Source organism: Trichomycterus rosablanca, chromosome 4, assembly GCF_030014385.1.
Source record: "Trichomycterus rosablanca isolate fTriRos1 chromosome 4, fTriRos1.hap1, whole genome shotgun sequence".
Classification (NCBI taxonomy): Eukaryota; Metazoa; Chordata; class Actinopteri; order Siluriformes; family Trichomycteridae; genus Trichomycterus; species Trichomycterus rosablanca.
Genome location: NC_085991.1, coordinates 53,976,529 through 53,995,693, shown reverse-complemented (window position 1 = coordinate 53,995,693; position 19,165 = coordinate 53,976,529). Strand labels below are relative to the sequence as shown.

Sequence of the window (19,165 nt, the reverse complement as noted above, 5' to 3'; positions counted from 1 at the left end):
AAACAAACATATGGGCAGAAAGTTATCAAGCGATGCATAAAGGGTAAGCATTGTTTCTGCCCGGTTTCGAACCGGGGACCTTTCGCGTGTGAGGCGAACGTGATGACCACTACACTACAGAAACTGCATGCCTCTGCTCAGTGCCACTTGTGTTGCAGCACTCATCAGAGGCTTCACTCATCCAAAGAACTGGCTCAATTCTACTGACTAAGTCATGGGCCATGGGCTTACCAACAACAAAAAGCTAAAGCAGCAAACACGTGTCTGTGTGCCTTTAAAGCAGAGAAAGCAAAAGTAGCACTTGCAGCAACACAAAAGCATGGCATCAAAGTGTGAAGCCAGGCAAACGGCACAAGACACAAGCACCCAGTCCCTACAGCTAAGCACAAACTGCAGCTTCCACAAGCAGCCTTTGCTTTATGCTAAATGGCCAAACTGGCTCAGTAACATAAGCCTCCCACTCCAAACTAATTCAGTACAACAAGTGAGAAAGATCTCAGTCATGGTCAATGAAACTTTGAAATGAAACTTACAGATGAGAGAGCAGATTTGCAGAAAGGCACCCAGGTGTTCTCCTGCTTCCACAGGGCTATGAGAGTCTCCTTGCATCCCTGGAAACTTTGCAATGTGCAGCAGAAGGAGTCCAAGCAGTATTCCACTAAAATGAACCTGGGTCTTGCTGGGAGCCTCCACTCATCCACAGGACTTGATCACTTCTACTGGTCCCCTCACTTTCCAGAAATTCAAAAGCTCTTTGTCTGAATCCCAGCTGTGACATCAGCAAACTCACCGTGCAGCCATTGGAGGAAAGGGGTGTGAAAGCTCTCTGCTAGTCCTGATAGACCAATAATGTGGTGGCACACAGCTGTGGTGATGGTGAAAGCTGTTGTGCAGTTGTTCTCTTTGTTGATGTGATGCAGAGAGATCAGCTGACTGCTAAAAGACCTCCTAGCACAATTACTCACTAAAGAACAAGTCTTGGAGACCAACTAACTCCCCTTCACAGAGCCACAAAGACAAAACCAGCACTTGCTTGCAGCAACGGGTTCTAACAGGGTGGTGCTTTTGTCGCCTGCGTTGGTGGTATAGTGGTGAGCATAGCTGCCTTCCAAGCAGTTTACCTGGGTTCGATTCCCGGCCAACGCATACCCTTTAACCAGCAGGTGCCAAGGGAACAAAAAGTAGCTTGCAACTCCTTTCATATTGCTCGCTGCAACATAATTCCACCATCTCAGCCAGGAAGGTCTGAAGCTGGGCATGTGCAGCATTGGTTGTTCAGTGGTAGAATCCAGCCAAACAGGAGCTGTACACAGGGACAGTGGCCATTCTTCCAATCTCATGGAAAGGCCCTTGTTCTACTTAATGTCACCAAGACCAAACAGTGTTACCTTCAAGGAATGTGCCACGTGCAGTTTGAGAAGACTCAAAAAGAAAATCAGATGCAGACTAGTCACTCTTCCATGCCATGCGCTTAGCGGAAAAAAAATGCCGTCTCCCCGTCGGGGAATCGAACCCCGGTCTTCCGCGTGACAGGCGGAGATACTGTCCACTATACTAACGAGGACGAGCAAAAGGGGCATCGATTAGGCATACCTCCCTGAAACTCTCACCACTTGAGGTGAACAGAAAGGCCACCTGCAGCAAAGATGTTTCTGCCCGGTTTCGAACCGGGGACCTTTCGCGTGTTAGGCGAACGTGATGACCACTACACTACAGAAACTAACTGAGTGGGGCACTTCCTGGCTGTGGCTTTGTGTCTGGAATAAACTGAAATTCAAAAACTAGATGAAGGAAGAATGTTGTCATGCGAAGCATAAAAAGTCTCAGCTGCTTCTGCCCGGTTTCGAACCGGGGACCTTTCGCGTGTAAAGCGACCGTGATGACCACTACACTACAGAAACTGAGTCTGGCACCTCCTGGCTGCAGCTTAGTGTCTGAATTAAAAGGGGACTCAAAACAAACATATGGGCAGAAAGTTATCAAGCGATGCATAAAGGGTAAGCATTGTTTCTGCCCGGTTTCGAACCGGGGACCTTTCGCGTGTGAGGCGAACGTGATGACCACTACACTACAGAAACTGCATGCCTCTGCTCAGTGCCACTTGTGTTGCAGCACTCATCAGAGGCTTCACTCATCCAAAGAACTGGCTCAATTCTACTGACTAAGTCATGGGCCATGGGCTTACCAACAACAAAAAGCTAAAGCAGCAAACACGTGTCTGTGTGCCTTTAAAGCAGAGAAAGCAAAAGTAGCACTTGCAGCAACACAAAAGCATGGCATCAAAGTGTGAAGCCAGGCAAACGGCACAAGACACAAGCACCCAGTCCCTACAGCTAAGCACAAACTGCAGCTTCCACAAGCAGCCTTTGCTTTATGCTAAATGGCCAAACTGGCTCAGTAACATAAGCCTCCCACTCCAAACTAATTCAGTACAACAAGTGAGAAAGATCTCAGTCATGGTCAATGAAACTTTGAAATGAAACTTACAGATGAGAGAGCAGATTTGCAGAAAGGCACCCAGGTGTTCTCCTGCTTCCACAGGGCTATGAGAGTCTCCTTGCATCCCTGGAAACTTTGCAATGTGCAGCAGAAGGAGTCCAAGCAGTATTCCACTAAAATGAACCTGGGTCTTGCTGGGAGCCTCCACTCATCCACAGGACTTGATCACTTCTACTGGTCCCCTCACTTTCCAGAAATTCAAAAGCTCTTTGTCTGAATCCCAGCTGTGACATCAGCAAACTCACCGTGCAGCCATTGGAGGAAAGGGGTGTGAAAGCTCTCTGCTAGTCCTGATAGACCAATAATGTGGTGGCACACAGCTGTGGTGATGGTGAAAGCTGTTGTGCAGTTGTTCTCTTTGTTGATGTGATGCAGAGAGATCAGCTGACTGCTAAAAGACCTCCTAGCACAATTACTCACTAAAGAACAAGTCTTGGAGACCAACTAACTCCCCTTCACAGAGCCACAAAGACAAAACCAGCACTTGCTTGCAGCAACGGGTTCTAACAGGGTGGTGCTTTTGTCGCCTGCGTTGGTGGTATAGTGGTGAGCATAGCTGCCTTCCAAGCAGTTTACCTGGGTTCGATTCCCGGCCAACGCATACCCTTTAACCAGCAGGTGCCAAGGGAACAAAAAGTAGCTTGCAACTCCTTTCATATTGCTCGCTGCAACATAATTCCACCATCTCAGCCAGGAAGGTCTGAAGCTGGGCATGTGCAGCATTGGTTGTTCAGTGGTAGAATCCAGCCAAACAGGAGCTGTACACAGGGACAGTGGCCATTCTTCCAATCTCATGGAAAGGCCCTTGTTCTACTTAATGTCACCAAGACCAAACAGTGTTACCTTCAAGGAATGTGCCACGTGCAGTTTGAGAAGACTCAAAAAGAAAATCAGATGCAGACTAGTCACTCTTCCATGCCATGCGCTTAGCGGAAAAAACAATGCCGTCTCCCCGTCGGGGAATCGAACCCCGGTCTTCCGCGTGACAGGCGGAGATACTGTCCACTATACTAACGAGGACGAGCAAAAGGGGCATCGATTAGGCATACCTCCCTGAAACTCTCACCACTTGAGGTGAACAGAAAGGCCACCTGCAGCAAAGATGTTTCTGCCCGGTTTCGAACCGGGGACCTTTCGCGTGTTAGGCGAACGTGATGACCACTACACTACAGAAACTAACTGAGTGCGGCACTTCCTGGCTGTGGCTTTGTGTCTGGAATAAACTGAAATTCAAAAACTAGATGAAGGAAGAATGTTGTCATGCGAAGCATAAAAAGTCTCAGACCACTACACTACAGAAACTGAGTCGGGCACCTCCTGGCTGCAGCTTAGTGTCTGGATTAAAAAGGGACTCAAAACAAACATATGGGCAGAAAGTTATCAAGCGATGCATAAAGGGTAAGCATTGTTTCTGCCCGGTTTCGAACCGGGGACCTTTCGCGTGTGAGGCGAACGTGATGACCACTACACTACAGAAACTGCATGCCTCTGCTCAGTGCCATTTGTGTTGCAGCACTCATCAGAGGCTTCACTCATCCAAAGAACTGGCTCAATTCTACTGACTAAGTCATGGGCCATGGGCTTACCAACAACAAAAAGCTAAAGCTGCAAACACGTGTCTGTGTGCCTTTAAAGCAGAGAAAGCAAAAGTGGCACTTGCAGCAACACAAAAGTATGGCATCAAAGTGTGAAGCCAGGCAAACGGCACAAGACACAAGCACCCAGTCCCTACAGCTAAGCACAAACTGCAGCTTCCACAAGCAGCCTTTGCTTTATGCTAAATGGCCAAACTGGCTCAGTAACATAAGCCTCCCACTCCAAACTAATTCAGTACAACAAGTGAGAAAGATCTCAGTCATGGTCAATGAAACTTTGAAATGAAACTTACAGATGAGAGAGCAGATTTGCAGAAAGGCACCCAGGTGTTCTCCTGCTTCCACAGGGCTATGAGAGTCTCCTTGCATCCCTGGAAACTTTGCAATGTGCAGCAGAAGGAGTCCAAGCAGTATTCCACTAAAATGAACCTGGGTCTTGCTGGGAGCCTCCACTCATCCACAGGACTTGATCACTTCTACTGGTCCCTTCCCTTTCCAGAAATTCAAAAGCTCTTTGTCTGAATCCCAGCTGTGACATCAGCAAACTCACCGTGCAGCCATTGGAGGAAAGGGGTGTGAAAGCTCTCTGCTAGTCTTGATAGACCAATAATGTGGTGGCACACAGCTGGGGTGATGGTGAAAGCTGTTGTGCAGTTGTTCTCTTTGTTGATGTGATGCAGAGAGATCAGCTGACTGCTAAAAGACCTCCTAGCACAATTACTCACCAAAGAACAAGTCTTGGAGACCAACTCCCCTTCACAGAGCCACAAAGACAAAACCAGCACTTGCTTGCAGCAACGGGTTCTAACAGGGTGGTGCTTTTGTCGCCTGCGTTGGTGGTATAGTGGTGAGCATAGCTGCCTTCCAAGCAGTTGACCTGGGTTTGATTCCCGGCCAACGCATACCCTTTAACCAGCAGGTGCCAAGGGAACAAAAAGTAGCTTGCAACTCCTTTCATATTGCTCGCTGCAACATAATTCCACCATCTCAGCCAGGAAGGTCTGAAGCTGGGCATGTGCAGCATTGGTTGTTCAGTGGTAGAATCCAGCCAAACAGGAGCTGTACACAGGGACAGTGGCCATTCTTCCAATCTCATGGAAAGGCCCTTGTTCTACTTAATGTCACCAAGACCAAACAGTGTTACCTTCAAGGAATGTGCCACGTGCAGTTTGAGAAGACTCAAAAAGAAAATCAGATGCAGACTAGTCACTCTTCCATGCCATGTGCTTAGTGGAAAAAACAATGCCGTCTCCCCGTCGGGGAATCGAACCCCGGTCTTCCGCGTGACAGGCGGAGATACTGTCCACTATACTAACGAGGACGAGCAAAAGGGGCATCGATTAGGCATACCTCCCTGAAACTCTCACCACTTGAGGTGAACAGAAAGGCCACCTGCAGCAAAGATGTTTCTGCCCGGTTTCGAACCGGGGACCTTTCGCGTGTTAGGCGAACGTGATGACCACTACACTACAGAAACTAACTGAGTGGGGCACTTCCTGGCTGTGGCTTTGTGTCTGGAATAAACTGAAATTCAAAAACTAGATGAAGGAAGAATGTTGTCATGCGAAGCATAAAAAGTCTCAGCTGCTTCTGCCCGGTTTCGAACCGGGAACCTTTCGCGTGTAAAGCGAACGTGATGACCACTACACTACAGAAACTGAGTCGGGCACCTCCTGGCTGCAGCTTAGTGTCTGGATTAAAAAGGGACTCAAAACACACATATGGGCAGAAAGTTATCAAGCGATGCATAAAGGGTAAGCATTGTTTCTGCCCGGTTTCGAACCGGGGACCTTTCGCGTGTGAGGCAAACGTGATGACCACTACACTACAGAAACTGCATGCCTCTGCTCAGTGCCATTTGTGTTGCAGCACTCATCAGAGGCTTCACTCATCCAAAGAACTGGCTCAATTCTACTGACTAAGTCATGGGCCATGGGCTTACCAACAACAAAAAGCTAAAGCTGCAAACACGTGTCTGTGTGCCTTTAAAGCAGAGAAAGCAAAAGTAGCACTTGCAGCAACACAAAAGCATGGCATCAAAGTGTGAAGCCAGGCAAACGGCACAAGACACAAGCACCCAGTCCCTACAGCTAAGCACAAACTGCAGCTTCCACAAGCAGCCTTTGCTTTATGCTAAATGGCCAAACTGGCTCAGTAACATAAGCCTCCCACTCCAAACTAATTCAGTACAACAAGTGAGAAAGATCTCAGTCATGGTCAATGAAACTTTGAAATGAAACTTACAGATGAGAGAGCAGATTTGCAGAAAGGCACCCAGGTGTTCTCCTGCTTCCACAGGGCTATGAGAGTCTCCTTGCATCCCTGGAAACTTTGCAATGTGCAGCAGAAGGAGTCCAAGCAGTATTCCACTAAAATGAACCTGGGTCTTGCTGGGAGCCTCCACTCATCCACAGGACTTGATCACTTCTACTGGTCCCTTCCCTTTCCAGAAATTCAAAAGCTCTTTGTCTGAATCCCAGCTGTGACATCAGCAAACTCACCGTGCAGCCATTGGAGGAAAGGGGTGTGAAAGCTCTCTGCTAGTCCTGATAGACCAATAATGTGGTGGCACACAGCTGTGGTGACGGTGAAAGCTGTTGTGCAGTTGTTCTCTTTGTTGATGTGATGCAGAGAGATCAGCTGACTGCTAAAAGACCTCCTAGCACAATTACTCACCAAAGAACAAGTCTTGGAGACCAACTCCCCTTCACAGAGCCACAAAGACAAAACCAGCACTTGCTTGCAGCAACGGGTTCTAACAGGGTGGTGCTTTTGTCGCCTGCGTTGGTGGTATAGTGGTGAGCATAGCTGCCTTCCAAGCAGTTGACCCGGGTTCGATTCCCGGCCAACGCATACCCTTTAACCAGCAGGTGCCAAGGGAACAAAAAGTAGCTTGCAACTCCTTTCATATTGCTCGCTGCAACATAATTCCACCATCTCAGCCAGGAAGGTCTGAAGCTGGGCATGTGCAGCATTGGTTGTTCAGTGGTAGAATCCAGCCAAACAGGAGCTGTACACAGGGACAGTGGCCATTCTTCCAATCTCATGGAAAGGCCCTTGTTTTACTTAATGTCACCAAGACCAAACAGTGTTACCTTCAAGAAATGTGCCACGTGCAGTTTGAGAAGACTCAAAAAGAAAATCAGATGCAGACTAGTCACTCTTCCATGCCATGCGCTTAGCGGCAAAAAAAATGCCGTCTCCCCGTCGGGGAATCGAACCCCGGTCTTCCGCGTGACAGGCGGAGATACTGTCCACTATACTAACGAGGACGAGCAAAAGGGGCATCGATTAGGCATACCTCCCTGAAACTCTCACCACTTGAGGTGAACAGAAAGGCCACCTGCAGCAAAGATGTTTCTGCCCGGTTTCGAACCGGGGACCTTTCGCGTGTTAGGCGAACGTGATGACCACTACACTACAGAAACTAACTGAGTGGGGCACTTCCTGGCTGTGGCTTTGTGTCTGGAATAAACTGAAATTCAAAAACTAGATGAAGGAAGAATGTTGTCATGCGAAGCATAAAAAGTCTCAGCTGCTTCTGCCCGGTTTCGAACCGGGGACCTTTCGCGTGTAAAGCGACCGTGATGACCACTACACTACAGAAACTGAGTCTGGCACCTCCTGGCTGCAGCTTAGTGTCTGGATTAAAAAGGGACTCAAAACAAACATATGGGCAGAAAGTTATCAAGCGATGCATAAAGGGTAAGCATTGTTTCTGCCCGGTTTCGAACCGGGGACCTTTCGCGTGTGAGGCGAACGTGATGACCACTACACTACAGAAACTGCATGCCTCTGCTCAGTGCCACTTGTGTTGCAGCACTCATCAGAGGCTTCACTCATCCAAAGAACTGGCTCAATTCTACTGACTAAGTCATGGGCCATGGGCTTACCAACAACAAAAAGCTAAAGCAGCAAACACGTGTCTGTGTGCCTTTAAAGCAGAGAAAGCAAAAGTAGCACTTGCAGCAACACAAAAGCATGGCATCAAAGTGTGAAGCCAGGCAAACGGCACAAGACACAAGCACCCAGTCCCTACAGCTAAGCACAAACTGCAGCTTCCACAAGCAGCCTTTGCTTTATGCTAAATGGCCAAACTGGCTCAGTAACATAAGCCTCCCACTCCAAACTAATTCAGTACAACAAGTGAGAAAGATCTCAGTCATGGTCAATGAAACTTTGAAATGAAACTTACAGATGAGAGAGCAGATTTGCAGAAAGGCACCCAGGTGTTCTCCTGCTTCCACAGGGCTATGAGAGTCTCCTTGCATCCCTGGAAACTTTGCAATGTGCAGCAGAAGGAGTCCAAGCAGTATTCCACTAAAATGAACCTGGGTCTTGCTGGGAGCCTCCACTCATCCACAGGACTTGATCACTTCTACTGGTCCCCTCACTTTCCAGAAATTCAAAAGCTCTTTGTCTGAATCCCAGCTGTGACATCAGCAAACTCACCGTGCAGCCATTGGAGGAAAGGGGTGTGAAAGCTCTCTGCTAGTCCTGATAGACCAATAATGTGGTGGCACACAGCTGTGGTGATGGTGAAAGCTGTTGTGCAGTTGTTCTCTTTGTTGATGTGATGCAGAGAGATCAGCTGACTGCTAAAAGACCTCCTAGCACAATTACTCACTAAAGAACAAGTCTTGGAGACCAACTAACTCCCCTTCACAGAGCCACAAAGACAAAACCAGCACTTGCTTGCAGCAACGGGTTCTAACAGGGTGGTGCTTTTGTCGCCTGCGTTGGTGGTATAGTGGTGAGCATAGCTGCCTTCCAAGCAGTTTACCTGGGTTCGATTCCCAGCCAACGCATACCCTTTAACCAGCAGGTGCCAAGGGAACAAAAAGTAGCTTGCAACTCCTTTCATATTGCTCGCTGCAACATAATTCCACCATCTCAGCCAGGAAGGTCTGAAGCTGGGCATGTGCAGCATTGGTTGTTCAGTGGTAGAATCCAGCCAAACAGGAGCTGTACACAGGGACAGTGGCCATTCTTCCAATCTCATGGAAAGGCCCTTGTTCTACTTAATGTCACCAAGACCAAACAGTGTTACCTTCAAGGAATGTGCCACGTGCAGTTTGAGAAGACTCAAAAAGAAAATCAGATGCAGACTAGTCACTCTTCCATGCCATGCGCTTAGCGGAAAAAACAATGCCGTCTCCCCGTCGGGGAATCGAACCCCGGTCTTCCGCGTGACAGGCGGAGATACTGTCCACTATACTAACGAGGACGAGCAAAAGGGGCATCGATTAGGCATACCTCCCTGAAACTCTCACCACTTGAGGTGAACAGAAAGGCCACCTGCAGCAAAGATGTTTCTGCCCGGTTTCGAACCGGGGACCTTTCGCGTGTTAGGCGAACGTGATGACCACTACACTACAGAAACTAACTGAGTGGGGCACTTCCTGGCTGTGGCTTTGTGTCTGGAATAAACTGAAATTCAAAAACTAGATGAAGGAAGAATGTTGTCATGCGAAGCATAAAAAGTCTCAGACCACTACACTACAGAAACTGAGTCGGGCACCTCCTGGCTGCAGCTTAGTGTCTGGATTAAAAAGGGACTCAAAACAAACATATGGGCAGAAAGTTATCAAGCGATGCATAAAGGGTAAGCATTGTTTCTGCCCGGTTTCGAACCGGGGACCTTTCGCATGTGAGGCGAACGTGATGACCACTACACTACAGAAACTGCATGCCTCTGCTCAGTGCCATTTGTGTTGCAGCACTCATCAGAGGCTTCACTCATCCAAAGAACTGGCTCAATTCTACTGACTAAGTCATGGGCCATGGGCTTACCAACAACAAAAAGCTAAAGCTGCAAACACGTGTCTGTGTGCCTTTAAAGCAGAGAAAGCAAAAGTAGCACTTGCAGCAACACAAAAGTATGGCATCAAAGTGTGAAGCCAGGCAAACGGCACAAGACACAAGCACCCAGTCCCTACAGCTAAGCACAAACTGCAGCTTCCACAAGCAGCCTTTGCTTTATGCTAAATGGCCAAACTGGCTCAGTAACATAAGCCTCCCACTCCAAACTAATTCAGTACAACAAGTGAGAAAGATCTCAGTCATGGTCAATGAAACTTTGAAATGAAACTTACAGATGAGAGAGCAGATTTGCAGAAAGGCACCCAGGTGTTCTCCTGCTTCCACAGGGCTATGAGAGTCTCCTTGCATCCCTGGAAACTTTGCAATGTGCAGCAGAAGGAGTCCAAGCAGTATTCCACTAAAATGAACCTGGGTCTTGCTGGGAGCCTCCACTCATCCACAGGACTTGATCACTTCTACTGGTCCCTTCCCTTTCCAGAAATTCAAAAGCTCTTTGTCTGAATCCCAGCTGTGACATCAGCAAACTCACCGTGCAGCCATTGGAGGAAAGGGGTGTGAAAGCTCTCTGCTAGTCTTGATAGACCAATAATGTGGTGGCACACAGCTGGGGTGATGGTGAAAGCTGTTGTGCAGTTGTTCTCTTTGTTGATGTGATGCAGAGAGATCAGCTGACTGCTAAAAGACCTCCTAGCACAATTACTCACCAAAGAACAAGTCTTGGAGACCAACTCCCCTTCACAGAGCCACAAAGACAAAACCAGCACTTGCTTGCAGCAACGGGTTCTAACAGGGTGGTGCTTTTGTCGCCTGCGTTGGTGGTATAGTGGTGAGCATAGCTGCCTTCCAAGCAGTTGACCTGGGTTTGATTCCCGGCCAACGCATACCCTTTAACCAGCAGGTGCCAAGGGAACAAAAAGTAGCTTGCAACTCCTTTCATATTGCTCGCTGCAACATAATTCCACCATCTCAGCCAGGAAGGTCTGAAGCTGGGCATGTGCAGCATTGGTTGTTCAGTGGTAGAATCCAGCCAAACAGGAGCTGTACACAGGGACAGTGGCCATTCTTCCAATCTCATGGAAAGGCCCTTGTTCTACTTAATGTCACCAAGACCAAACAGTGTTACCTTCAAGGAATGTGCCACGTGCAGTTTGAGAAGACTCAAAAAGAAAATCAGATGCAGACTAGTCACTCTTCCATGCCATGTGCTTAGTGGAAAAAACAATGCCGTCTCCCCGTCGGGGAATCGAACCCCGGTCTTCCGCGTGACAGGCGGAGATACTGTCCACTATACTAACGAGGACGAGCAAAAGGGGCATCGATTAGGCATACCTCCCTGAAACTCTCACCACTTGAGGTGAACAGAAAGGCCACCTGCAGCAAAGATGTTTCTGCCCGGTTTCGAACCGGGGACCTTTCGCGTGTTAGGCGAACGTGATGACCACTACACTACAGAAACTAACTGAGTGGGGCACTTCCTGGCTGTGGCTTTGTGTCTGGAATAAACTGAAATTCAAAAACTAGATGAAGGAAGAATGTTGTCATGCGAAGCATAAAAAGTCTCAGCTGCTTCTGCCCGGTTTCGAACCGGGGACCTTTCGCGTGTAAAGCGACCGTGATGACCACTACACTACAGAAACTGAGTCTGGCACCTCCTGGCTGCAGCTTAGTGTCTGGATTAAAAAGGGACTCAAAACAAACATATGGGCAGAAAGTTATCAAGCGATGCATAAAGGGTAAGCATTGTTTCTGCCCGGTTTCGAACCGGGGACCTTTCGCGTGTGAGGCGAACGTGATGACCACTACACTACAGAAACTGCATGCCTCTGCTCAGTGCCACTTGTGTTGCAGCACTCATCAGAGGCTTCACTCATCCAAAGAACTGGCTCAATTCTACTGACTAAGTCATGGGCCATGGGCTTACCAACAACAAAAAGCTAAAGCAGCAAACACGTGTCTGTGTGCCTTTAAAGCAGAGAAAGCAAAAGTAGCACTTGCAGCAACACAAAAGCATGGCATCAAAGTGTGAAGCCAGGCAAACGGCACAAGACACAAGCACCCAGTCCCTACAGCTAAGCACAAACTGCAGCTTCCACAAGCAGCCTTTGCTTTATGCTAAATGGCCAAACTGGCTCAGTAACATAAGCCTCCCACTCCAAACTAATTCAGTACAACAAGTGAGAAAGATCTCAGTCATGGTCAATGAAACTTTGAAATGAAACTTACAGATGAGAGAGCAGATTTGCAGAAAGGCACCCAGGTGTTCTCCTGCTTCCACAGGGCTATGAGAGTCTCCTTGCATCCCTGGAAACTTTGCAATGTGCAGCAGAAGGAGTCCAAGCAGTATTCCACTAAAATGAACCTGGGTCTTGCTGGGAGCCTCCACTCATCCACAGGACTTGATCACTTCTACTGGTCCCCTCACTTTCCAGAAATTCAAAAGCTCTTTGTCTGAATCCCAGCTGTGACATCAGCAAACTCACCGTGCAGCCATTGGAGGAAAGGGGTGTGAAAGCTCTCTGCTAGTCCTGATAGACCAATAATGTGGTGGCACACAGCTGTGGTGATGGTGAAAGCTGTTGTGCAGTTGTTCTCTTTGTTGATGTGATGCAGAGAGATCAGCTGACTGCTAAAAGACCTCCTAGCACAATTACTCACTAAAGAACAAGTCTTGGAGACCAACTAACTCCCCTTCACAGAGCCACAAAGACAAAACCAGCACTTGCTTGCAGCAACGGGTTCTAACAGGGTGGTGCTTTTGTCGCCTGCGTTGGTGGTATAGTGGTGAGCATAGCTGCCTTCCAAGCAGTTTACCTGGGTTCGATTCCCGGCCAACGCATACCCTTTAACCAGCAGGTGCCAAGGGAACAAAAAGTAGCTTGCAACTCCTTTCATATTGCTCGCTGCAACATAATTCCACCATCTCAGCCAGGAAGGTCTGAAGCTGGGCATGTGCAGCATTGGTTGTTCAGTGGTAGAATCCAGCCAAACAGGAGCTGTACACAGGGACAGTGGCCATTCTTCCAATCTCATGGAAAGGCCCTTGTTCTACTTAATGTCACCAAGACCAAACAGTGTTACCTTCAAGGAATGTGCCACGTGCAGTTTGAGAAGACTCAAAAAGAAAATCAGATGCAGACTAGTCACTCTTCCATGCCATGCGCTTAGCGGAAAAAACAATGCCGTCTCCCCGTCGGGGAATCGAACCCCGGTCTTCCGCGTGACAGGCGGAGATACTGTCCACTATACTAACGAGGACGAGCAAAAGGGGCATCGATTAGGCATACCTCCCTGAAACTCTCACCACTTGAGGTGAACAGAAAGGCCACCTGCAGCAAAGATGTTTCTGCCCGGTTTCGAACCGGGGACCTTTCGCGTGTTAGGCGAACGTGATGACCACTACACTACAGAAACTAACTGAGTGGGGCACTTCCTGGCTGTGGCTTTGTGTCTGGAATAAACTGAAATTCAAAAACTAGATGAAGGAAGAATGTTGTCATGCGAAGCATAAAAAGTCTCAGACCACTACACTACAGAAACTGAGTCGGGCACCTCCTGGCTGCAGCTTAGTGTCTGGATTAAAAAGGGACTCAAAACAAACATATGGGCAGAAAGTTATCAAGCGATGCATAAAGGGTAAGCATTGTTTCTGCCCGGTTTCGAACCGGGGACCTTTCGCATGTGAGGCGAACGTGATGACCACTACACTACAGAAACTGCATGCCTCTGCTCAGTGCCATTTGTGTTGCAGCACTCATCAGAGGCTTCACTCATCCAAAGAACTGGCTCAATTCTACTGACTAAGTCATGGGCCATGGGCTTACCAACAACAAAAAGCTAAAGCTGCAAACACGTGTCTGTGTGCCTTTAAAGCAGAGAAAGCAAAAGTAGCACTTGCAGCAACACAAAAGTATGGCATCAAAGTGTGAAGCCAGGCAAACGGCACAAGACACAAGCACCCAGTCCCTACAGCTAAGCACAAACTGCAGCTTCCACAAGCAGCCTTTGCTTTATGCTAAATGGCCAAACTGGCTCAGTAACATAAGCCTCCCACTCCAAACTAATTCAGTACAACAAGTGAGAAAGATCTCAGTCATGGTCAATGAAACTTTGAAATGAAACTTACAGATGAGAGAGCAGATTTGCAGAAAGGCACCCAGGTGTTCTCCTGCTTCCACAGGGCTATGAGAGTCTCCTTGCATCCCTGGAAACTTTGCAATGTGCAGCAGAAGGAGTCCAAGCAGTATTCCACTAAAATGAACCTGGGTCTTGCTGGGAGCCTCCACTCATCCACAGGACTTGATCACTTCTACTGGTCCCTTCCCTTTCCAGAAATTCAAAAGCTCTTTGTCTGAATCCCAGCTGTGACATCAGCAAACTCACCGTGCAGCCATTGGAGGAAAGGGGTGTGAAAGCTCTCTGCTAGTCTTGATAGACCAATAATGTGGTGGCACACAGCTGGGGTGATGGTGAAAGCTGTTGTGCAGTTGTTCTCTTTGTTGATGTGATGCAGAGAGATCAGCTGACTGCTAAAAGACCTCCTAGCACAATTACTCACCAAAGAACAAGTCTTGGAGACCAACTCCCCTTCACAGAGCCACAAAGACAAAACCAGCACTTGCTTGCAGCAACGGGTTCTAACAGGGTGGTGCTTTTGTCGCCTGCGTTGGTGGTATAGTGGTGAGCATAGCTGCCTTCCAAGCAGTTGACCTGGGTTTGATTCCCGGCCAACGCATACCCTTTAACCAGCAGGTGCCAAGGGAACAAAAAGTAGCTTGCAACTCCTTTCATATTGCTCGCTGCAACATAATTCCACCATCTCAGCCAGGAAGGTCTGAAGCTGGGCATGTGCAGCATTGGTTGTTCAGTGGTAGAATCCAGCCAAACAGGAGCTGTACACAGGGACAGTGGCCATTCTTCCAATCTCATGGAAAGGCCCTTGTTCTACTTAATGTCACCAAGACCAAACAGTGTTACCTTCAAGGAATGTGCCACGTGCAGTTTGAGAAGACTCAAAAAGAAAATCAGATGCAGACTAGTCACTCTTCCATGCCATGTGCTTAGTGGAAAAAACAATGCCGTCTCCCCGTCGGGGAATCGAACCCCGGTCTTCCGCGTGACAGGCGGAGATACTGTCCACTATACTAACGAGGACGAGCAAAAGGGGCATCGATTAGGCATACCTCCCTGAAACTCTCACCACTTGAGGTGAACAGAAAGGCCACCTGCAGCAAAGATGTTTCTGCCCGGTTTCGAACCGGGGACCTTTCGCGTGTTAGGCGAACGTGATGACCACTACACTACAGAAACTAACTGAGTGGGGCACTTCCTGGCTGTGGCTTTGTGTCTGGAATAAACTGAAATTCAAAAACTAGATGAAGGAAGAATGTTGTCATGCGAAGCATAAAAAGTCTCAGCTGCTTCTGCCCGGTTTCGAACCGGGAACCTTTCGCGTGTAAAGCGAACGTGATGACCACTACACTACAGAAACTGAGTCGGGCACCTCCTGGCTGCAGCTTAGTGTCTGGATTAAAAAGGGACTCAAAACACACATATGGGCAGAAAGTTATCAAGCGATGCATAAAGGGTAAGCATTGTTTCTGCCCGGTTTCGAACCGGGGACCTTTCGCGTGTGAGGCGAACGTGATGACCACTACACTACAGAAACTGCATGCCTCTGCTCAGTGCCATTTGTGTTGCAGCACTCATCAGAGGCTTCACTCATCCAAAGAACTGGCTCAATTCTACTGACTAAGTCATGGGCCATGGGCTTACCAACAACAAAAAGCTAAAGCTGCAAACACGTGTCTGTGTGCCTTTAAAGCAGAGAAAGCAAAAGTAGCACTTGCAGCAACACAAAAGCATGGCATCAAAGTGTGAAGCCAGGCAAACGGCACAAGACACAAGCACCCAGTCCCTACAGCTAAGCACAAACTGCAGCTTCCACAAGCAGCCTTTGCTTTATGCTAAATGGCCAAACTGGCTCAGTAACATAAGCCTCCCACTCCAAACTAATTCAGTACAACAAGTGAGAAAGATCTCAGTCATGGTCAATGAAACTTTGAAATGAAACTTACAGATGAGAGAGCAGATTTGCAGAAAGGCACCCAGGTGTTCTCCTGCTTCCACAGGGCTATGAGAGTCTCCTTGCATCCCTGGAAACTTTGCAATGTGCAGCAGAAGGAGTCCAAGCAGTATTCCACTAAAATGAACCTGGGTCTTGCTGGGAGCCTCCACTCATCCACAGGACTTGATCACTTCTACTGGTCCCTTCCCTTTCCAGAAATTCAAAAGCTCTTTGTCTGAATCCCAGCTGTGACATCAGCAAACTCACCGTGCAGCCATTGGAGGAAAGGGGTGTGAAAGCTCTCTGCTAGTCCTGATAGACCAATAATGTGGTGGCACACAGCTGTGGTGACGGTGAAAGCTGTTGTGCAGTTGTTCTCTTTGTTGATGTGATGCAGAGAGATCAGCTGACTGCTAAAAGACCTCCTAGCACAATTACTCACCAAAGAACAAGTCTTGGAGACCAACTCCCCTTCACAGAGCCACAAAGACAAAACCAGCACTTGCTTGCAGCAACGGGTTCTAACAGGGTGGTGCTTTTGTCGCCTGCGTTGGTGGTATAGTGGTGAGCATAGCTGCCTTCCAAGCAGTTGACCCGGGTTCGATTCCCGGCCAACGCATACCCTTTAACCAGCAGGTGCCAAGGGAACAAAAAGTAGCTTGCAACTCCTTTCATATTGCTCGCTGCAACATAATTCCACCATCTCAGCCAGGAAGGTCTGAAGCTGGGCATGTGCAGCATTGGTTGTTCAGTGGTAGAATCCAGCCAAACAGGAGCTGTACACAGGGACAGTGGCCATTCTTCCAATCTCATGGAAAGGCCCTTGTTTTACTTAATGTCACCAAGACCAAACAGTGTTACCTTCAAGAAATGTGCCACGTGCAGTTTGAGAAGACTCAAAAAGAAAATCAGATGCAGACTAGTCACTCTTCCATGCCATGCGCTTAGCGGCAAAAAAAATGCCGTCTCCCCGTCGGGGAATCGAACCCCGGTCTTCCGCGTGACAGGCGGAGATACTGTCCACTATACTAACGAGGACGAGCAAAAGGGGCATCGATTAGGCATACCTCCCTGAAACTCTCACCACTTGAGGTGAACAGAAAGGCCACCTGCAGCAAAGATGTTTCTGCCCGGTTTCGAACCGGGGACCTTTCGCGTGTTAGGCGAACGTGATGACCACTACACTACAGAAACTAACTGAGTGGGGCACTTCCTGGCTGTGGCTTTGTGTCTGGAATAAACTGAAATTCAAAAACTAGATGAAGGAAGAATGTTGTCATGCGAAGCATAAAAAGTCTCAGCTGCTTCTGCCCGGTTTCGAACCGGGGACCTTTTGCGTGTAAAGCGAACGTGATGACCACTACACTACAGAAACTGAGTCGGGCACCTCCTGGCTGCAGCTTAGTGTCTGGATTAAAAAGGGACTCAAAACAAACATATGGGCAGAAAGTTATCAAGCGATGCATAAAGGGTAAGCATTGTTTCTGCCCGGTTTCGAACCGGGGACCTTTCGCGTGTGAGACGAACGTGATGACCACTACACTACAGAAACTGCATGCCTCTGCTCAGTGCCACTTGTGTTGCAGCACTCATCAGAGGCTTCACTCATCCAAAGAACTGGCTCAATTCTACTGACTAAGTCATGGGCCATGGGCTTACCAACAACAAAAAGCTAAAGCAGCAAACACGTGTCTGTGTGCCTTTAAAGCAGAGAAAGCAAAAGTAGCACTTGCAGCAACACAAAAGCATGGCATCAAAGTGTGAAGCCAGGCAAACGGCACAAGACACAAGCACCCAGTCCCTACAGCTAAGCACAAACTGCAGCTTCCACAAGCAGCCTTTGCTTTATGCTAAATGGCCAAACTGGCTCAGTAACATAAGCCTCCCACTCCAAACTAATTCAGTACAACAAGTGAGAAAGATCTCAGTCATGGTCAATGAAACTTTGAAATGAAACTTACAGATGAGAGAGCAGATTTGCAGAAAGGCACCCAGGTGTTCTCCTGCTTCCACAGGGCTATGAGAGTCTCCTTGCATCCCTGGAAACTTTGCAATGTGCAGCAGAAGGAGTCCAAGCAGTATTCCACTAAAATGAACCTGGGTCTTGCTGGGAGCCTCCACTCATCCACAGGACTTGATCACTTCTACTGGTCCCTTCCCTTTCCAGAAATTCAAAAGCTCTTTGTCTGAATCCCAGCTGTGACATCAGCAAACTCACCGTGCAGCCATTGGAGGAAAGGGGTGTGAAAGCTCTCTGCTAGTCCTGATAGACCAATAATGTGGTGGCACACAGCTGTGGTGATGGTGAAAGCTGTTGTGCAGTTGTTCTCTTTGTTGATGTGATGCAGAGAGATCAGCTGACTGCTAAAAGACCTCCTAGCACAATTACTCACCAAAGAACAAGTCTTGGAGACCAACTCCCCTTCACAGAGCCACAAAGACAAAACCAGCACTTGCTTGCAGCAACGGGTTCTAACAGGGTGGTGCTTTTGTCGCCTGCGTTGGTGGTATAGTGGTGAGCATAGCTGCCTTCCAAGCAGTTGACCTGGGTTCGATTCCCAGCCAACGCATAACCTTTAACCAGCAGGTGCCAAGGAAACAAAAAGTATCTTGCAACTCCTTTCATATTGCTCGCTGCAACATAATTCCACCATCTCAGCCAGGAAGGTCTGAAGCTGGGCATGTGCAGCATTGGTTGTTCAGTGGTAGAATCCAGCCAAACAGGAGCTGTACACAGGGACAGTGGCCATTCTTCCAATCTCATGGAAAGGCCCTTGTTCTACTTAATGTCACCAAGACCAAACAGTGTTACCTTCAAGGAATGTGCCACGTGCAGTTTGAGAAGACTCAAAAAGAAAATCAGATGCAGACTAGTCACTCTTCCATGCCATGCGCTTAGCGGCAAAAACAATGCCGTCTCCCCGTCGGGGAATCGAACCCCGGTCTTCCGCGTGACAGGCGGAGATACTGTCCACTATACTAACGAGGACGAGCAAAAGGGGCATCGATTAGGCATACCTCCCTGAAACTCTCACCACTTGAGGTGAACAGAAAGGCCACCTGCAGCAAAGATGTTTCTGCCCGGTTTCGAACCGGGGACCTTTCGCGTGTTAGGCGAACGTGATGACCACTACACTACAGAAACTAACTGAGTGGGGCACTTCCTGGCTGTGGCTTTGTGTCT

General features: G+C 48.3%; 43 non-coding genes across 43 annotated transcripts; 10 read left to right on the top strand and 33 right to left on the bottom strand.

Moving 5' to 3' along the window:
* Positions 1-51: 51 nt before the first annotated feature.
* Positions 52-124, bottom strand: trnav-cac (transfer RNA valine (anticodon CAC)). The gene has a single exon. It is a non-coding gene; the product is annotated as a tRNA-Val (tRNA).
* Positions 125-1,074: 950 nt separating this feature from the next.
* On the top strand, positions 1,075-1,146 carry trnag-ucc (transfer RNA glycine (anticodon UCC)). Its single transcript has one exon. It is a non-coding gene; the product is annotated as a tRNA-Gly (tRNA).
* Positions 1,147-1,492: 346 nt separating this feature from the next.
* On the bottom strand, positions 1,493-1,564 carry trnad-guc (transfer RNA aspartic acid (anticodon GUC)). The gene has a single exon. It is a non-coding gene; the product is annotated as a tRNA-Asp (tRNA).
* Positions 1,565-1,647: 83 nt separating this feature from the next.
* trnav-aac (transfer RNA valine (anticodon AAC)) lies at positions 1,648-1,720 on the bottom strand. The gene has a single exon. It is a non-coding gene; the product is annotated as a tRNA-Val (tRNA).
* Positions 1,721-1,828: 108 nt separating this feature from the next.
* On the bottom strand, positions 1,829-1,901 carry trnav-uac (transfer RNA valine (anticodon UAC)). Its single transcript has one exon. It is a non-coding gene; the product is annotated as a tRNA-Val (tRNA).
* A 104-nt stretch (positions 1,902-2,005) lies between these two features.
* On the bottom strand, positions 2,006-2,078 carry trnav-cac (transfer RNA valine (anticodon CAC)). Its single transcript has one exon. It is a non-coding gene; the product is annotated as a tRNA-Val (tRNA).
* A 950-nt stretch (positions 2,079-3,028) lies between these two features.
* On the top strand, positions 3,029-3,100 carry trnag-ucc (transfer RNA glycine (anticodon UCC)). The gene has a single exon. It is a non-coding gene; the product is annotated as a tRNA-Gly (tRNA).
* A 347-nt stretch (positions 3,101-3,447) lies between these two features.
* trnad-guc (transfer RNA aspartic acid (anticodon GUC)) lies at positions 3,448-3,519 on the bottom strand. The gene has a single exon. It is a non-coding gene; the product is annotated as a tRNA-Asp (tRNA).
* An 83-nt stretch (positions 3,520-3,602) lies between these two features.
* trnav-aac (transfer RNA valine (anticodon AAC)) lies at positions 3,603-3,675 on the bottom strand. The gene has a single exon. It is a non-coding gene; the product is annotated as a tRNA-Val (tRNA).
* Positions 3,676-3,905: 230 nt separating this feature from the next.
* trnav-cac (transfer RNA valine (anticodon CAC)) lies at positions 3,906-3,978 on the bottom strand. The gene has a single exon. It is a non-coding gene; the product is annotated as a tRNA-Val (tRNA).
* A 946-nt stretch (positions 3,979-4,924) lies between these two features.
* Positions 4,925-4,996, top strand: trnag-ucc (transfer RNA glycine (anticodon UCC)). The gene has a single exon. It is a non-coding gene; the product is annotated as a tRNA-Gly (tRNA).
* Positions 4,997-5,343: 347 nt separating this feature from the next.
* On the bottom strand, positions 5,344-5,415 carry trnad-guc (transfer RNA aspartic acid (anticodon GUC)). The gene has a single exon. It is a non-coding gene; the product is annotated as a tRNA-Asp (tRNA).
* An 83-nt stretch (positions 5,416-5,498) lies between these two features.
* Positions 5,499-5,571, bottom strand: trnav-aac (transfer RNA valine (anticodon AAC)). Its single transcript has one exon. It is a non-coding gene; the product is annotated as a tRNA-Val (tRNA).
* A 108-nt stretch (positions 5,572-5,679) lies between these two features.
* trnav-uac (transfer RNA valine (anticodon UAC)) lies at positions 5,680-5,752 on the bottom strand. The gene has a single exon. It is a non-coding gene; the product is annotated as a tRNA-Val (tRNA).
* A 1,123-nt stretch (positions 5,753-6,875) lies between these two features.
* Positions 6,876-6,947, top strand: trnag-ucc (transfer RNA glycine (anticodon UCC)). The gene has a single exon. It is a non-coding gene; the product is annotated as a tRNA-Gly (tRNA).
* A 347-nt stretch (positions 6,948-7,294) lies between these two features.
* Positions 7,295-7,366, bottom strand: trnad-guc (transfer RNA aspartic acid (anticodon GUC)). The gene has a single exon. It is a non-coding gene; the product is annotated as a tRNA-Asp (tRNA).
* An 83-nt stretch (positions 7,367-7,449) lies between these two features.
* On the bottom strand, positions 7,450-7,522 carry trnav-aac (transfer RNA valine (anticodon AAC)). The gene has a single exon. It is a non-coding gene; the product is annotated as a tRNA-Val (tRNA).
* A 285-nt stretch (positions 7,523-7,807) lies between these two features.
* Positions 7,808-7,880, bottom strand: trnav-cac (transfer RNA valine (anticodon CAC)). Its single transcript has one exon. It is a non-coding gene; the product is annotated as a tRNA-Val (tRNA).
* A 950-nt stretch (positions 7,881-8,830) lies between these two features.
* On the top strand, positions 8,831-8,902 carry trnag-ucc (transfer RNA glycine (anticodon UCC)). The gene has a single exon. It is a non-coding gene; the product is annotated as a tRNA-Gly (tRNA).
* Positions 8,903-9,249: 347 nt separating this feature from the next.
* On the bottom strand, positions 9,250-9,321 carry trnad-guc (transfer RNA aspartic acid (anticodon GUC)). Its single transcript has one exon. It is a non-coding gene; the product is annotated as a tRNA-Asp (tRNA).
* Positions 9,322-9,404: 83 nt separating this feature from the next.
* trnav-aac (transfer RNA valine (anticodon AAC)) lies at positions 9,405-9,477 on the bottom strand. Its single transcript has one exon. It is a non-coding gene; the product is annotated as a tRNA-Val (tRNA).
* A 230-nt stretch (positions 9,478-9,707) lies between these two features.
* Positions 9,708-9,780, bottom strand: trnav-cac (transfer RNA valine (anticodon CAC)). The gene has a single exon. It is a non-coding gene; the product is annotated as a tRNA-Val (tRNA).
* A 946-nt stretch (positions 9,781-10,726) lies between these two features.
* Positions 10,727-10,798, top strand: trnag-ucc (transfer RNA glycine (anticodon UCC)). Its single transcript has one exon. It is a non-coding gene; the product is annotated as a tRNA-Gly (tRNA).
* Positions 10,799-11,145: 347 nt separating this feature from the next.
* On the bottom strand, positions 11,146-11,217 carry trnad-guc (transfer RNA aspartic acid (anticodon GUC)). Its single transcript has one exon. It is a non-coding gene; the product is annotated as a tRNA-Asp (tRNA).
* Positions 11,218-11,300: 83 nt separating this feature from the next.
* On the bottom strand, positions 11,301-11,373 carry trnav-aac (transfer RNA valine (anticodon AAC)). The gene has a single exon. It is a non-coding gene; the product is annotated as a tRNA-Val (tRNA).
* A 285-nt stretch (positions 11,374-11,658) lies between these two features.
* On the bottom strand, positions 11,659-11,731 carry trnav-cac (transfer RNA valine (anticodon CAC)). Its single transcript has one exon. It is a non-coding gene; the product is annotated as a tRNA-Val (tRNA).
* A 950-nt stretch (positions 11,732-12,681) lies between these two features.
* On the top strand, positions 12,682-12,753 carry trnag-ucc (transfer RNA glycine (anticodon UCC)). The gene has a single exon. It is a non-coding gene; the product is annotated as a tRNA-Gly (tRNA).
* A 347-nt stretch (positions 12,754-13,100) lies between these two features.
* On the bottom strand, positions 13,101-13,172 carry trnad-guc (transfer RNA aspartic acid (anticodon GUC)). Its single transcript has one exon. It is a non-coding gene; the product is annotated as a tRNA-Asp (tRNA).
* Positions 13,173-13,255: 83 nt separating this feature from the next.
* Positions 13,256-13,328, bottom strand: trnav-aac (transfer RNA valine (anticodon AAC)). The gene has a single exon. It is a non-coding gene; the product is annotated as a tRNA-Val (tRNA).
* Positions 13,329-13,558: 230 nt separating this feature from the next.
* Positions 13,559-13,631, bottom strand: trnav-cac (transfer RNA valine (anticodon CAC)). The gene has a single exon. It is a non-coding gene; the product is annotated as a tRNA-Val (tRNA).
* Positions 13,632-14,577: 946 nt separating this feature from the next.
* On the top strand, positions 14,578-14,649 carry trnag-ucc (transfer RNA glycine (anticodon UCC)). The gene has a single exon. It is a non-coding gene; the product is annotated as a tRNA-Gly (tRNA).
* A 347-nt stretch (positions 14,650-14,996) lies between these two features.
* On the bottom strand, positions 14,997-15,068 carry trnad-guc (transfer RNA aspartic acid (anticodon GUC)). The gene has a single exon. It is a non-coding gene; the product is annotated as a tRNA-Asp (tRNA).
* Positions 15,069-15,151: 83 nt separating this feature from the next.
* Positions 15,152-15,224, bottom strand: trnav-aac (transfer RNA valine (anticodon AAC)). Its single transcript has one exon. It is a non-coding gene; the product is annotated as a tRNA-Val (tRNA).
* Positions 15,225-15,332: 108 nt separating this feature from the next.
* On the bottom strand, positions 15,333-15,405 carry trnav-uac (transfer RNA valine (anticodon UAC)). Its single transcript has one exon. It is a non-coding gene; the product is annotated as a tRNA-Val (tRNA).
* Positions 15,406-15,509: 104 nt separating this feature from the next.
* Positions 15,510-15,582, bottom strand: trnav-cac (transfer RNA valine (anticodon CAC)). The gene has a single exon. It is a non-coding gene; the product is annotated as a tRNA-Val (tRNA).
* Positions 15,583-16,528: 946 nt separating this feature from the next.
* trnag-ucc (transfer RNA glycine (anticodon UCC)) lies at positions 16,529-16,600 on the top strand. The gene has a single exon. It is a non-coding gene; the product is annotated as a tRNA-Gly (tRNA).
* Positions 16,601-16,947: 347 nt separating this feature from the next.
* trnad-guc (transfer RNA aspartic acid (anticodon GUC)) lies at positions 16,948-17,019 on the bottom strand. Its single transcript has one exon. It is a non-coding gene; the product is annotated as a tRNA-Asp (tRNA).
* An 83-nt stretch (positions 17,020-17,102) lies between these two features.
* Positions 17,103-17,175, bottom strand: trnav-aac (transfer RNA valine (anticodon AAC)). Its single transcript has one exon. It is a non-coding gene; the product is annotated as a tRNA-Val (tRNA).
* Positions 17,176-17,283: 108 nt separating this feature from the next.
* On the bottom strand, positions 17,284-17,356 carry trnav-uac (transfer RNA valine (anticodon UAC)). Its single transcript has one exon. It is a non-coding gene; the product is annotated as a tRNA-Val (tRNA).
* A 104-nt stretch (positions 17,357-17,460) lies between these two features.
* trnav-cac (transfer RNA valine (anticodon CAC)) lies at positions 17,461-17,533 on the bottom strand. The gene has a single exon. It is a non-coding gene; the product is annotated as a tRNA-Val (tRNA).
* A 946-nt stretch (positions 17,534-18,479) lies between these two features.
* trnag-ucc (transfer RNA glycine (anticodon UCC)) lies at positions 18,480-18,551 on the top strand. Its single transcript has one exon. It is a non-coding gene; the product is annotated as a tRNA-Gly (tRNA).
* A 347-nt stretch (positions 18,552-18,898) lies between these two features.
* trnad-guc (transfer RNA aspartic acid (anticodon GUC)) lies at positions 18,899-18,970 on the bottom strand. Its single transcript has one exon. It is a non-coding gene; the product is annotated as a tRNA-Asp (tRNA).
* An 83-nt stretch (positions 18,971-19,053) lies between these two features.
* trnav-aac (transfer RNA valine (anticodon AAC)) lies at positions 19,054-19,126 on the bottom strand. The gene has a single exon. It is a non-coding gene; the product is annotated as a tRNA-Val (tRNA).
* Positions 19,127-19,165: the final 39 nt, after the last annotated feature.